The sequence below is a fragment of the Lagopus muta genome, chromosome 8, assembly GCF_023343835.1.
Source record: "Lagopus muta isolate bLagMut1 chromosome 8, bLagMut1 primary, whole genome shotgun sequence".
Lineage (NCBI taxonomy): Eukaryota > Metazoa > Chordata > Aves > Galliformes > Phasianidae > Lagopus > Lagopus muta.
In genome coordinates, this window is record NC_064440.1 from 34,555,946 (window position 1) to 34,569,690 (window position 13,745).

General features: G+C 44.2%; 1 protein-coding gene across 9 annotated transcripts in view; it reads right to left on the reverse strand.

Moving 5' to 3' along the window:
- AGAP1 (ArfGAP with GTPase domain, ankyrin repeat and PH domain 1) overlaps window positions 1-13,745 on the reverse strand; it is a 286,404-nt gene that overhangs the window by 94,712 nt on the left and 177,947 nt on the right. The window lies entirely within an intron of this gene.

Sequence of the window (13,745 nt, forward strand, 5' to 3'; positions counted from 1 at the left end):
GGTGGATGGCATGAAGATCTTAACAGAGCAGAAAAAGAAAGTATTTGACCAACAGAAAAAGCAACGCAGCCCTCTCTGAAACCCTAGGCTACAGATTTCAGCAGCCCACTCCAACCTCATTAGGGGCTTCCAACAAAACAGCCTAAATTTGCCATATTTCAGCTCATCCTGTTCATTCGCCTCCTGGAAAGCTTGAGCCTCAACAACCCAGCTACCAGGCACGTTTTGTACAGGTTCTGCACTGTTACAGCTATGACACAAAAGACAAACTGAGCATGAAACAAAAATATATACATCCTTGAAGTCCACTGCTGACATGAGCAACCAAGGTGAGACAGCCAACCCGAGGTGCTTAAAATAATCTAAGTCCAAACAAAACTTAAAATAATTACGTCCACAACTTGAGATGGGCCAAAAGAGTCTGCTTTGGAGTTTGTTTCTGACCATATTTTGCTCCAATCCTGGCACAGGATTTGCACACGATACAAACATATTTTATAATGCTGGTTTCATTCTTCGTGGCAGGCTCTTCCTAAGGGCAGCAGGCACTGCTGACTTTCTGACTGCTCTTGAAAGGCAACCCAGAGGTCTTCCACGGCTTTAAGAACACTCTTTAAAAGCATATGCAAAGAAACAGACGTAATTGTGTAAGATATGATAACACTTTGGATTTCCATTGTACCTTCTAGTGATGAGTTCAGAAAAATTAATGAATTAATTTTCAATGCTCCTGTGAGGTTGTTAATTATCTGCTATCATTTCCCCCATTTTTCAGAGGTTAAATGACCCTGGGCCACAAAGGAAGATAGTGGCAGACATGAAAATAAAACCCAGATCTCCTGACTCCCAGTTCTATCATTATGTCTTTTCCCAGAGCAGCCTTTGGGAAGACAGCGGAGCTCAGTGAACTACTTTGTGTTTATTAGAGTTGGCATAATTGTCCCTTTTTCTCCCTTCTTTTCCCAAGACTGAATCTCATCTTTAGTTCTTAACACAGATCCATCTCACACTGCATCTGTCTGCCTGGTGCTGAACATAGTCTCATGAACTTCTGTTTGACAATCTCTGCTTCGTAGATGTGAAACAGACAGAGAAACTAAGTGGATTTGCTCAATTACACAAAGTCCAAGGTATGTTTTACGGCTGTGCTGGGCAGTCCCAAGGCAGGGCTTTAGCCACTGGCATCTTTCCTCTCTAATCACTTTCCCTGGGCAACTCTTTTTGTCTGTGAGAAGCCCACGATCAGAGCATCACCTTCCAAGCTGTTGAAAAAATCCCTGTCTCCAACCACCACTCCTCTTCATGATGTTGTATGCTGGACCCATCAGCTGAAAGCCATTTGCACCAGCTGCTGTTTTAGCACCTTCTAAAGACGTTGTCCAATAAAGAAGTTTAAGAAGTTTAGCAAGGAAATCAGGCCCACAGAAGCAAAGGAAGTAATCGAGGCTTGAAGTTGTGGCCTAGCATTCTGAAGTTGCAATATGCTACACGAAAACACAAGCTAACATTTCGTATTTTCAGTTCTCTTCTAAGACAAACCTCCCACCGAACGAATTTCAGTGGTGCTGCTAATACTCAGCAACAGAATTTCCCTCTACTTCTCACAGCCCAGAAAGCCCATGAACACGAATACGTTATTTTGATGAAGAGAGTGGCTGATGTGAATGACAGATCCTGAGCCCAAGACTTTGGGATTTAGGCCAACACCACGTGGTTCAGCACAAAGTGCTAAGGTTTTTCTGGAAACAAGACCCAGTGAAGAACTGCCAAGATGGTCCAAGTTCTACTAACAGAAGGTTTCTGAGTGCTGGCTCAGTCTGGTGAGCAGCAGGACAGTGGCTGACTCACCCAGCTGTGGTCATAGCCCTGCTCCAAGCATGAGGATGGCAGATGTACCTCCAGAGCTCCCTTTCAACCAGCACTTCTAGAGCGCTGCCGATGACTATTTTCTTTTTTCTTCCATCTCAAAGCAAAATCACACTGAGCTTTCTGAGCTGAGAAGCTACATCGCATTCCCATTTCATTCAAAATATTTTCAACAATTTACACCTCGATACATTTAAGCAGAAAAATGGCTTCTTTTCCTTACCCGGATGGCTTGTGGGCTTGTGATGGAAACTAAAGAGATCCCTACAGGTCCTTTATTTCTTTTTTAATGAGCTTACAGCAGAGTTACCAACCCTTTTCTAGTCTTGCTTCCAAATTTGTATATTAGCCTTTAAGCTTGCAATTAACTCAGCTGACTGAATTTATCAAATCAAACTCACAGGTGACAATTACATGACAGATCAATCTAAACTCTTCGCTTTGCTTTATTTCTGCTGCAGCACCTTGAGAATATCACCAGTGAATGGCTTCAGAAGCAACTTACTTTTCACAAACAATTAGGTTTCCTATTGGGAAATACACACAAGCCTCCTCCCCCCCATCATGCTCCTGACTAATGGCATCCACCCTGCCTGACACAAGAGTAAAGCCACAAACACGCACTTCCAGCCTGTAGCTATCTTTCACTCTGTGCTGTGTAAAACGGGAAGCTACAGCTGATGAATTCCTGCAGGAGGCTCTTTGTAACAAGGATCACGAAGGAGAAAGCCTGGTATGTGAAAGCTGAGACGTAGCATTTCCCAGCTATCATGGGAAAATGGAAAACAATCACAGGACATCTCTGCCTGACGTGTCCCCATTACCCTGTGCTGGGTGGCTGAATTGCTAAGACCAATGTTTGTATGTTGACAGCTTTTGTCCAGTTCACAATTATTATTATTTTTTTTAATTTTCTAACAGAGGTGTCTGTTCACTTTCCAACCAGGATATAAACCCCAAATTTTAATAGGACACCAGGCATAACATCTAGACTTCAACATCATCATGTCAGCACCAAAGGCGTTGCTGTCAGCTTAATGCTGTCTTCTGAAGCTCTGCAGCCCAGGTTATGACATTCATCTGTTGAGGAAGCGTAAACCAAATAGGAATCCTTCTTCCAATTCATATTTGTGAAAGCTCTGGGCTGTTAGCAACAAATAGCTGCCAAGTCCCATTTTTTATACTTTACTGATCCACAATGCAACCCAACTCAGCTCTTTCTGCTGCCAGTTTGATAACTCTGCTACCAGTTTGCCCCTTTGTGATACCATCAACTCAAGGTTACATTCCACTTTTTTTCAGATGCTGTATGATTTTCTCAGTGCATCAGAGCATGCAAGGCAGGGGGAAGTTCTTTACTATGAGAGTGGTGGAACAGCTGCCCAGAGAGGCTGTGGATGCCCCATCGATCCCTGGAGGTGTTCAAGGCCAGGTTGGATGGGCCCTGGGCAGCCTGGGCTGGTACTGAATGTGGAGGTTGGTGGTCCTGCATGTGGCCTGTATGTGGCTTCATGATCCATGAGGTCCCTCCCAACCCAAGCCATTCTATGATCTACAGGTAGACATTAGAAGGGCTGACCTACAGAACGCACAGTACGACCTGCACTGGTGTAGTAGGAATGGACACGCTCCACCACAAAGCTGTTAGATACAGCTTTATTTAAAAACCTCAATCTCTGTATCCACTGATGTCTTTTCCCTGCTTCTCAATCTAATTGCAGCAAACTCAAGACATGCATCGCACTGCAACAGCACGCAGCAGTGTTGCCACAGTAAAATTGGAAGCCACCTGCTGCTCTTGCACACTTGCTGCTTCTACCAAACAGTTCTATGTTTTTTCCAGTCATAGAATGAACCGTAGAATGGCCTGGGTTGAAAAGGAGCATAATGCTCATCTGGTTCCAACCCCCTGCTGTGTGCAGGTCACCAACCAGCAGCCCAGGCTGCCCAGAGCCACATCCAGCCTGGCCTTGGATGCCCGCAGGGATGGGGCATCCACAGCCTCCTTGGGCAACCTGTTCCAGTGCCTCACCAGCCTCTGTGTGACCTCCTCACCTCCACAGTGCAACAGTACTTCATTTTTGCTCAAAGATGAAACCTGAGCAGCAGAAATCATCTCAGTCTTTTAGCAGACAAGCCAGACAGATAAAAATAGCAAGCCAACAACACTTACTGAAAAGCAAACCTTCTACGTTGAGGGAGGTGTACAAAGCCTTCCTATTAAGCAGTAATACAAGTAACTATGCATCCTGCATCTGCTGTCTGCCCCAGCTGTACCTGTATACACACACATCTCCATGCCTATTAATATCTATCCGTATGTAGATAGAGAGATATAAATACATAAGTCAACATCACCATGAAATCCACAGCCAGCTACTTGGCCCACTCTGGAGTTCTGAAAGAGTGCCTCTTCAAATACATCATATATGCATCAGCTGGTCGCTTAAGTTGATTAGCAGGGGGCAGTTAAATTACTATGCTAATCCATGTATTCTCAGCACTGTTTCCTTGATATGGATATGTGTATATGCTTACTGGGAGGCCTTGATTAGTTCAAGCTTCAATGTGTCAAAGGCTCCAGATTCTTTCCAAAGAATAATTTTAGCTGTACTCACATCCCTAAAGTGTAGGAGCTGATTTGAAAAGGTACTTACCTCTACCATATGCTATTTTTCTTTAAACAATTTGCATTTCAAAGTGAATATGGCATTTATATTTGAATGAATATCAGTATGTTGCCAGAACTGGTCTCAAATGAGCAAAAAAAAAAAAGATGCTGGTCTCCTATTGAACAAAAATGTTTTCATCTACCAAAGGAGCATCAAAGGAAGAGTTCCTCTTTCTAGCTCTAGACAGCTTTATTAAAACTATATTTTCTGATATTATAAAATACCCTGTTATGATCATGCTCACAAAAACGTTCAAACAATTAAGCTCTATTAAAACTACCCAAATTAAGATCCATGGTAATTTCCAGGTTTGGGCAATAGAAGAGCCTTTGAAGAAAGTCAGGGTGTTCATGCAAAAAAAAAAATAAAAATAATAATCCATCTATTCAGTGCAAATAGCCACAAACAGTAAGTAAAACCAATGGATTCAATATAAGAAGAATTAAGGAGAAGAATGCATACATGCACATATATCAAGATGCTGCTGCTAACACACACACAGGGCTGAGCATATCTCCATTTCCTGTGCACAGAAGGAACGACTTCGGCTTTTCTTATCACAGAATCACATAATGGTAGAATGGCTTTGGCTGGAAGGGACCTTAAAGATCATCCAGTTCCAACTCCCTGGAATGGGCTGGTTGCCCCCCACCAGCTCAGGCTGCCCAGGGCTCCATCTCACATGGCCCTGAGCACCTCCAGGGATGGGGCATCCCCAGCTCTGGGCAGCAGTGCCAGCGCCTCACTGCATTCTGAGCATGTAATTTCCTCCTTACATCTAACCTGATACCCCCTCTTCCTATCACTATCAGGCCATGTAAAAACTCAGCCTCCCTCCTGCTTGTAAGCTCCCTTCAAGTACTGGAAGGCCGCAATGAGGTGTCCCCAGAGCCTTCTCTTTTCCAGGCTGAACGAGCCCTGTTCCCCCAGCCTGTCGTCATAGCGGGGGACATTTTCAGGATGAACATTTTTGACAACCTGCTTAATGAGAACAACAAAGCATTCTGGGCTTTTGTCATGTTCTTCTCGTAGCAGAACAGGACAGAGAACAGCATTTCAGCAAATCCTCTCAGTGTATTTCCACATAACAAAAATAACACAGTGAACCACCACCAGGCAGCAGGTATTTTAATGGACACAACACCAACTATGCTGCCCACTTGTACAACTGTACAACAACAACTGAGAGAAACAACATGCACACTGCCTCCATTCACTGCTGCATGCCCATCTGTGAACTCCCACCAAACTGCTCAGCTGCAAGAAGCTTGGTTCAGATATGCAACCAACATGCTTGTGAGTTTATGAGACAAGATGACACTGCAGGAGATGTGGGGCAGAACTATATTTTTTTCTTGAAGCAGCAGCACATGAGACCTGCAGAGAATGGCTGCACAGAAGCACAAAAAGACTGGATTGGATGAACTGTGCTATCACTATGCTTTCACTGTGACCACATTTTATTTGTGTTATGCTCTTCGTGTTCGCTATGAGCTTCTCTTCCAAAAAAGAAAGAAACCTCTTAAGGCCAGAGGGCTCTGTTCACCAGCTGTTAGAACTAATGAAAAATACATTAGAGTTGTGGGTCAGGAAATCCTGACTCTTGATATCAGAGGGTTAATTGTTTCAAATCACGTTGGGTCAATTTATGTTGCAAGTACACTGCATATTCTTGAAATGCCCTCTAATTCATAAAAGGCACTGCAAGTAGATTAGACCAGCAGTTGGTTGCTTGATAGAAAACCAGACCCAACAGTGCTCCCTGAAGTTTCTTCAGGCATCAGGGTAAAAAAGAAAAGTGAAAGAGGCCATTTTGCTAGCTGCAGAAATATGAAGAGTATTCCCTTACCCCTCTCTTCAATTCTGTGTTAAGTTTCTGAATTAATTGCCGAAGCTGTGCAGAAATCTTTCCAGTGAACAAAACTTTCACAAGAAGTAGCTTAAACTGTAAGAGGTGACACTTCTGCCTTCCTGCCTTTTGCTTCCCAACAAATATGAATGTTGGAACAACAACTGCTTTTACTGTGGAAAATTTGGGAATGGCTCTTTTGGGTTTGCTATCTCGGATCCCAGCATCCATCTCTTGAACACACATCCTTCTTCTCCTGCCCAGCACTGAGAAATGGTTAAACCACTACTTCCCTCTCCCAACAGATCCTTCTTTTCCCATTGAGCTGAGCAGCATGGAAAGGCAAGTAAGAAGCCATGATTTCAAGGAGAGCAGCAGAGTGCCAGAGAGATCAAACTTCTCTAATCATACTCTTGAGTGAGGTTATTAATGTGGGATAGATTGCTCAAGTGTTGCCACGGCTTCTGCTTCCCTCTGACTGCAGTGTTCAAACAGCACACTGTTTCTGCATTGGGCTCGTCGGGGACCTAAAATAATTTGAGGCAACTCACATGGTGACTGAGAGAAAGAGTGAGATGATGGTATCTTTCCAAAGCACATTCCCTGGTTGCAGTACTGAAAGCTTCAATACGCTGACAGCGAATGACTCGCTTATGGGTTTCACTCATTGTTACCATTTTTCAGAAGTGTTGATTTTCTCTGCGAGTCCCCAAAATGATAAGCAGCTATTAATGCAGGAGGACCTTCCATCCCACAGCCCGGCAGGGCAGCCTCTGAGAAGCAGGCTTGATTTAGTAGCATGCAAACCGAGAAGGGTCGCTACTAATGAACAAACAAGGCGATGCCAAGAAACATCCTGGCAGAGAAGGGAATGGTGCTGGGAGTATAACGAGAAAAACTATTATTCTCAGAGCACGCCAAGCCAATGCAGCAAGTGGGGAAAATTAAGTCATCTGAGGAGATCTCTCTTCTAAAAGAAGTTAAACCCAACATCTCCCCAAAATGCTCCTGCTCAAGGTGCCAGACCTGTCTTGTAGGCAGGAAGTTTCCCCTTCCCAGCAGGCACAATGCTATTTTTTTCAGCACTTTCAACAAATAGGAGTAATAAATAAGATGTATCACTTTCCGGGGTCCGGCTTGGGGTTACTTGCTTGCTAAAAGACTGCAACTTTAAGACCCAAAGGTGACCATTTCACGTTGATAAATGGTTTACTTTGTGTTGCTGTTATTTGCTTGTTATATCCTGTTAATATCTGTGAATTTGACTTCACAAAAATAACAGAACACCAGTGAATTCTGAGATGTTACGTTGCTTGCATGCAAAGCCAACCATGCACAGGGCCTGAGGCAGAGACACCACAGTTCTCTGTACCTTTGACTATGCATGGAAGTTAATAATAATGGAATTGGGAAGCGCATGGGGACCTCGCCTGCCAACAGATGTACCTGGAAGATGAGTATGATTAACCCAAGCAACTCTGGAACCTTCCCAGAGGGCTGGAGGTCCAGCCCTCACCCTGGGAGCAGCACGTGGATCCTCCTTCAGGTGGAGGGAAGACTGGGAGCACCCAAGTGTCTTCTGGAGTCTTACGAAACTGGAACAAAGAAACTTTGTTTTCGGAAACGAGACAATAGATACGTGATATCACTCTTTTTTTTCCATACAGCTCTCGCCGCTGTAACAGCAGCTAAGTGAATGCATGTCTGCAGTGTGAGCAGTTTTGATAAACAGCCTCTGCGGGCCACACAACGGGGATAATGTATCCTTAAGTACTGCCAATGAGCTGCCATTCTGCACAGCCAATTACTTCTGTGCGTCTGTCACTCAAAGGAAAAATGACTGAGCCCATTAGATCAAACCTTTGTCACTGTTCCTAATGCACTCTTAGGCCTCATTAATCTGAGGGAGCAGCAACACAGCCGCCGGTGCCTCATTGCCTCCCCCACAACAGGCCCACGTGAATCTTCTCATCTCTCCCCCAAGTGCGCGGCGTTAATCAAGCTCTCCTTATTACCCCGGTCCCTGTCACGGCGGAGAGCGCTCTCTCTCCTAAATGCTCTCATTATGGCCCATCTTTAGAGCCGGCTGAGTGGAAAAAAAAAAAAAAAGAGCCAGAGAGAAAGAGAAGAGGAAAAAGCAAGTCCGATCGCATTAATATTCATGACAATAATTAGTATTCTAGGTCACTGAATATTCATGCTATTAGTTTGGTTTTTTATGGGTTTGCTGGATGTCCTGATTGCTCGAGTGTGGAGGAAAACAGCATGGTTGGGACTTTAGATGTCAACGGCAGTTCAATACTCAAAACACATTTGTGAATTTTTTTTCCCTTTTGGTAAATCAGCTTCAACCCTCCTGATGGCTTTAATATTTTAAAATCACTGGAGGAAAAAGAATGAGCAATTTCGCAAAGGTCTTAACATCCAACTGGTTAGCATTACAACGTGTAACCATCAAAACTCGTCGAGATTGCATCGGATGGACAAGACGGGGCTGTGGTTTTTATTCCAGATCCGCTGCAGCAGAGGCACAAAAGCAAACAGTGGAGCAGGCATGGCCTGAGCAACGCCTGCCTCCAGGCTGGCATCCTCACAAAGGTTCACGACACGTTCCTGCTCATCACCAGGAGATGGACACCACACACCCGCTGCAGAAAGCACGGATCGTAACACAGCTCCTTGGCTCCTTCCTTCTCTACTGCCCTGAAAACCCAAGCAAACTCAGTGTGTCTGAGGTTTAACAAAGGTGGTGTTTTTATCAAATACTGACTTAGGACTGTTTGCCCTGCTCCCTTTTCCTCATATGATGGAACAGACATAACCAGAAGTGCAAGTTTGTCTCTGCTTCTGGAAAGCACAAATCCTGGCACGAACAAACTGGGCAAGACGACCTTGAGGGATCACCCTCTAGTGGGATGAGAGGGAAATCTCCAACAGTCTGGCTTTTTTCCCCATCCAAACACGGCAAGCAACAATTTCTCCTTCCATTCACGACAGCTTATATCACTGAACTTACAGCAAAGCAAAACGGAAGCCTGACTTGGATGAATTAATGCCAAAACTAAGCCACAAACCTGTGCTTGTGAGCTGTGGTAGAACTGTAAAAGCTCATGCTCCGTTTAAAGCACACAAAACATTTCAGGTTAAGCTCATACTGCAAAAATTACTACAAAGCACCAACCAACAACCACAGGTTTTCTATGAAAAACCTGGAAGGCAGTCCACTCCAACTCAGCCTGATTCCAAGCACTTTGGTGTACAGTAAGATTTCCTAATGACCGCCGTATCGATTTGATAGATGGCCACAATTAATAACAAATGGAAATTCCCCCATTTATAAAAATGTGAACACGTGGTTCTTTCAGCATGCCTGAGGTGCCACACATACTTAGCAGATAACAACCTTTAATGATGGCTATGCAGCTAACACATTTTAGGATGCTGAAAATACACTCACTACTGTAAGTAAGTTTAATAGCAGCAAATTATTTAAACGAACTGTTAATCAGGAAGCAATTTATGTCTGTGCTATTTTTAGATGTGAACTTTCTACACCAGCAGCTCCTGCCGTGGCTCTGGCTTTGGGTACACCGGGCTTATGGGATGGAGGGTGGCCCTATGGTTTGGAGACGTGCTTGGAGAGCTGCAGCCTGTGGGAAGCACACACAGGATCTGTTGGGAAGGACAGCATCCATGGGAGGGACCCATGTGGAGCAGGGGAAGGGAGTGACCACATGGAGGAGTGGCACAGGGAATTGCCCAGAGGCTGAACTGCATGGTGCTGGCTCTAACATGGCCGTGATGAACTGCCAACTGCTGGCTGCATCTGGAACTGAGTGAGTCCACTGCTTATATCCCCTTCTAAAGTGCTTCAAGAGAGATACACCCGCAGAATGATGGTCAGCACCACCTACATCATTTAAGTTAAATTTATAGTAATTTACTTAAGCAACATCCAACAACTTTAATTTAAAAGTAAAACATATTTAGAAACATGCACTAAAGGAAACAAGCTTTCATTTTCCCAGCTCACAGACGTCTCCCAAGTTAACAGAGACAGGCACCTTTCATAAAGCCCCAGTTCAATATTCCCTATTTCAAACTTGCATATAACAAACGTGGGACAGCCCCCACCCCTGTGTACTGACTTAGAAGCAGTGGGCACACAGAATCTCAGAGTCCAAAATCTGTCAGAGCCCAAACACAAAAAAGCAAGAAAGCCCAGAGGCCAGCTTTTGCTTTCACTATTCAGACAGAGTAAATGCACTTTTTTGTGAGCTAGTTGCTTGGCTCTGCAGCGACAGGAACACCTTATTTATACTCATCACAGCTCTTGTGCCAGCATAGAGCAGAAAAACACTCATCCTGGCTTCTCCTTCATATACCCTCCTAACGGGCATTTTTTTCCCTTCCACCTCTGAAGTGGAAACTTGCAGGAAGGGACGCAACCCGGCTTTTGTTGTTGACTGCCTCCCAGAGAGAGCTGCTTCCAGATGTTTGGGATGTAAACACACTCACAGATCAGGCTGCTGTCACTGAGGTGGCTGTTATATGCCTGTGTTTATCAAATAGTCTTCAAACCATGAAAACAATCCTGTTCGGAGAGGTGCCACAAAGCAGCACTAAGCTCCATGTGCTAGGAAGGACGTGCTCTTCAACTGCTTTTGCACATGACAGCTATGCTAACAGATTTAAGAGACAAACCTTCCCTTGCTACTTGACCATTATAAATCTTTTCGCCTCAAAAATGGGTAGATCCCTTTTGAATCCAATGGTAACGTCTCCCTAACCAGCTTAATTCTGTCTGCTATTTGTCTTGTATGAATTCCTGCATACAGTGGTCAACCCGAGACTCAAAAGCAGAGTATCAAAACCTCCTTGTGTTACTCCACATTTGGTTCTCAGCTGAAGTTCTGCCACTCACAAGGTGCAAACAGCACGGCCAAGCTCCTGTCACACAGCACTGCTGGGAAGCACCTTGGGAAAGGTCCTCAGTGGGCTGAAACACTGGGGAATTTCATCAGGGAAATGCTCCTAGTGGGCCTGTGCTTATCACTGCCTATGTGCTAAGAGCTTGATTTCCACGAGTGACCTCAGACATTCTGAGTGAGTGCTGGTACTCTTCCAACATCGTATCTTTTTACCCATACGCAATCTCATAACAGCAGAAGGAAAATCCAGACCACATCGAACAACTCACTCCTAAGCATGGGGAATATTTCCACATCCCAAGTCTGCACTGGCAAAAGCACAGAAGGATACAAAGCATCACTGTTCCAGGGGTGAGGTGCAATGTGATGCAGTGAGGACATCGCGTATTTGCTAATAAAAAGAGCAAATGTTGATTTTCTCCTGGGCTTGGCCCGAGTCTCCTTGGCACAGCAGATCTGTGTACATAAGCTTGTCAACAGCAAAACCAGACAATTTCAGTCCTGCCATCAGTTTTAAAATATCACTTACAATGAAGACAGCGTTTTGCCAGTACTAGGCAACTGAGAAAACGCTCTGAGACAGCATGACAGACAGAACAAGGGATAATTTGCAAATATTTTTAGCTGCATGACAGATGAGTGAGGATGCCAGGGCTCCTCCTGGCACACCAGGAGCTGAGACGTACCCCTGGGCATCCCACTGAACAGAAGCCATGACCCCACTGCATACAAAGTACTGCCAGTGCATGTGAGAACAAGAAGGTTCACACTGCCAAGCCAGGCACAGCTTGTGACTTTATCTTTTTACAATGCTAACACTCCCAATATATTCTAAAATCACTGAGTGCAATGCAGCTCTTTCTTCAATCTTAACTGAATATGAGAGCATTGAGAATGATGTAAGGACTGACACACAGCTGAGCTGCTGCTGGGTATACTCCTGATCTGCTCTACTATCTCCAGTGATCACTGCTTCGATCCATCAGCTGTTGACTGATTTCAGTACAGCCTGGAAAACACGACTTGGCTTTCTCAATAAAGCTCCTCTCTTGATGCTGATCATCTGCAGAGAAATGCAACCACCAGACAGACCAGAACCAACCCTTCCATCTCACCAAAATCTCGGCCACCTCCACGCCCTCTGAGACCCAAAGTGGGCACAAAGCAGCAGGTAGGAACCCATCATCCAGCCCATCTTCACTGCTCCCTCCAGGAACTTATAAAGATGTATCCAGACAGTCATGCCACCCCTATAGTCGGTTGGAAGCATCATTAATGCATTGATATTTGCTTTATCTATGGGAAGAAGGCAATGCAAAGACAAGCAGGTCAGAATCTTAAGGTTGAAGATCAGCTGCATGAGAAAAGAGGCTAAGGTATTCAAGTGGGTAATGATAAAGAATCAGGTTCTCCTTTCCCTGGTTACATTCTTATATGCTTGGAAAGCAGTAATTAGTTTAGAACTTTAATATGTAAATACCATATTAAAAACTTCTATTACCATGTACTCCTGCATATGTTTTCTGAAACTTACTTCTCTGGAGGAATAAATAATTTCTGCCTGTTTCAAGCCATTCAACTGTCTTAAAAACAGAAGTCCTTTTGCTGATATATTGACTCAGACCAGCACTTCTCTTCCCAAAATAACGGGATATGCTGAAAAACAACCCGCTCTCCCAGTCATCTTGATTAGAAAACAAAACCTAAAACATGAACCAACCACGAATTACTTTCTCCTATGAACTCTTCCAATGACAGTGCCAGCTCCCCACCTCTAGAGGCACAGGCCACAACTTGAAAAAGGCTGATGAAACCACTTTCAGACATATCAAATCCCAAGCCCGACTAATAGAACGTGCAATGCAAGAACTGTTGTTTATCTTTTCTGTGGCAGCACAGAAAAGATAAAAGGTTCTTTTTATTGTTATTCTTTTTTATTTAAACGTTTCACCTCAAAGAGCAGCATCAGCAGTTGGATGGAAAATCCTCCCTACTCCTGAAGTAGGGTAATTTGCCCTATAGAAAGGCAGAGGATCACACCGTGGCCTGAAGCATAAATAACCATTACTATGCAGGAGAAGATCCTTGAATGGGTCTCCTCTTGCCACGTTCTTTCCTACAGTTGCTCACAGTACCTACAAGCATGGACTGTACAGAGATAGAAGTGTGCTTGGACACCTTTGTCAGCCTGTGCTGGAGATGCCTATGTTAGTCGTAACTGGAAAAGGCACTTGGCTCTTTATGGACGTCATCCCAAACATGCTGACAAAACTTCTATACCGACGCTATACTGTTATGTGTTTTGCATAAGCCGTGTGCTTTGTAAAATAAAATGTCTTAAATGGTTTTTCTCAAAGCAATTTTTAAAATCCATTTAGCTGCATGGACAAGTACTTCAGCGAACAATAAAATTCTTTGTTTAGAGCT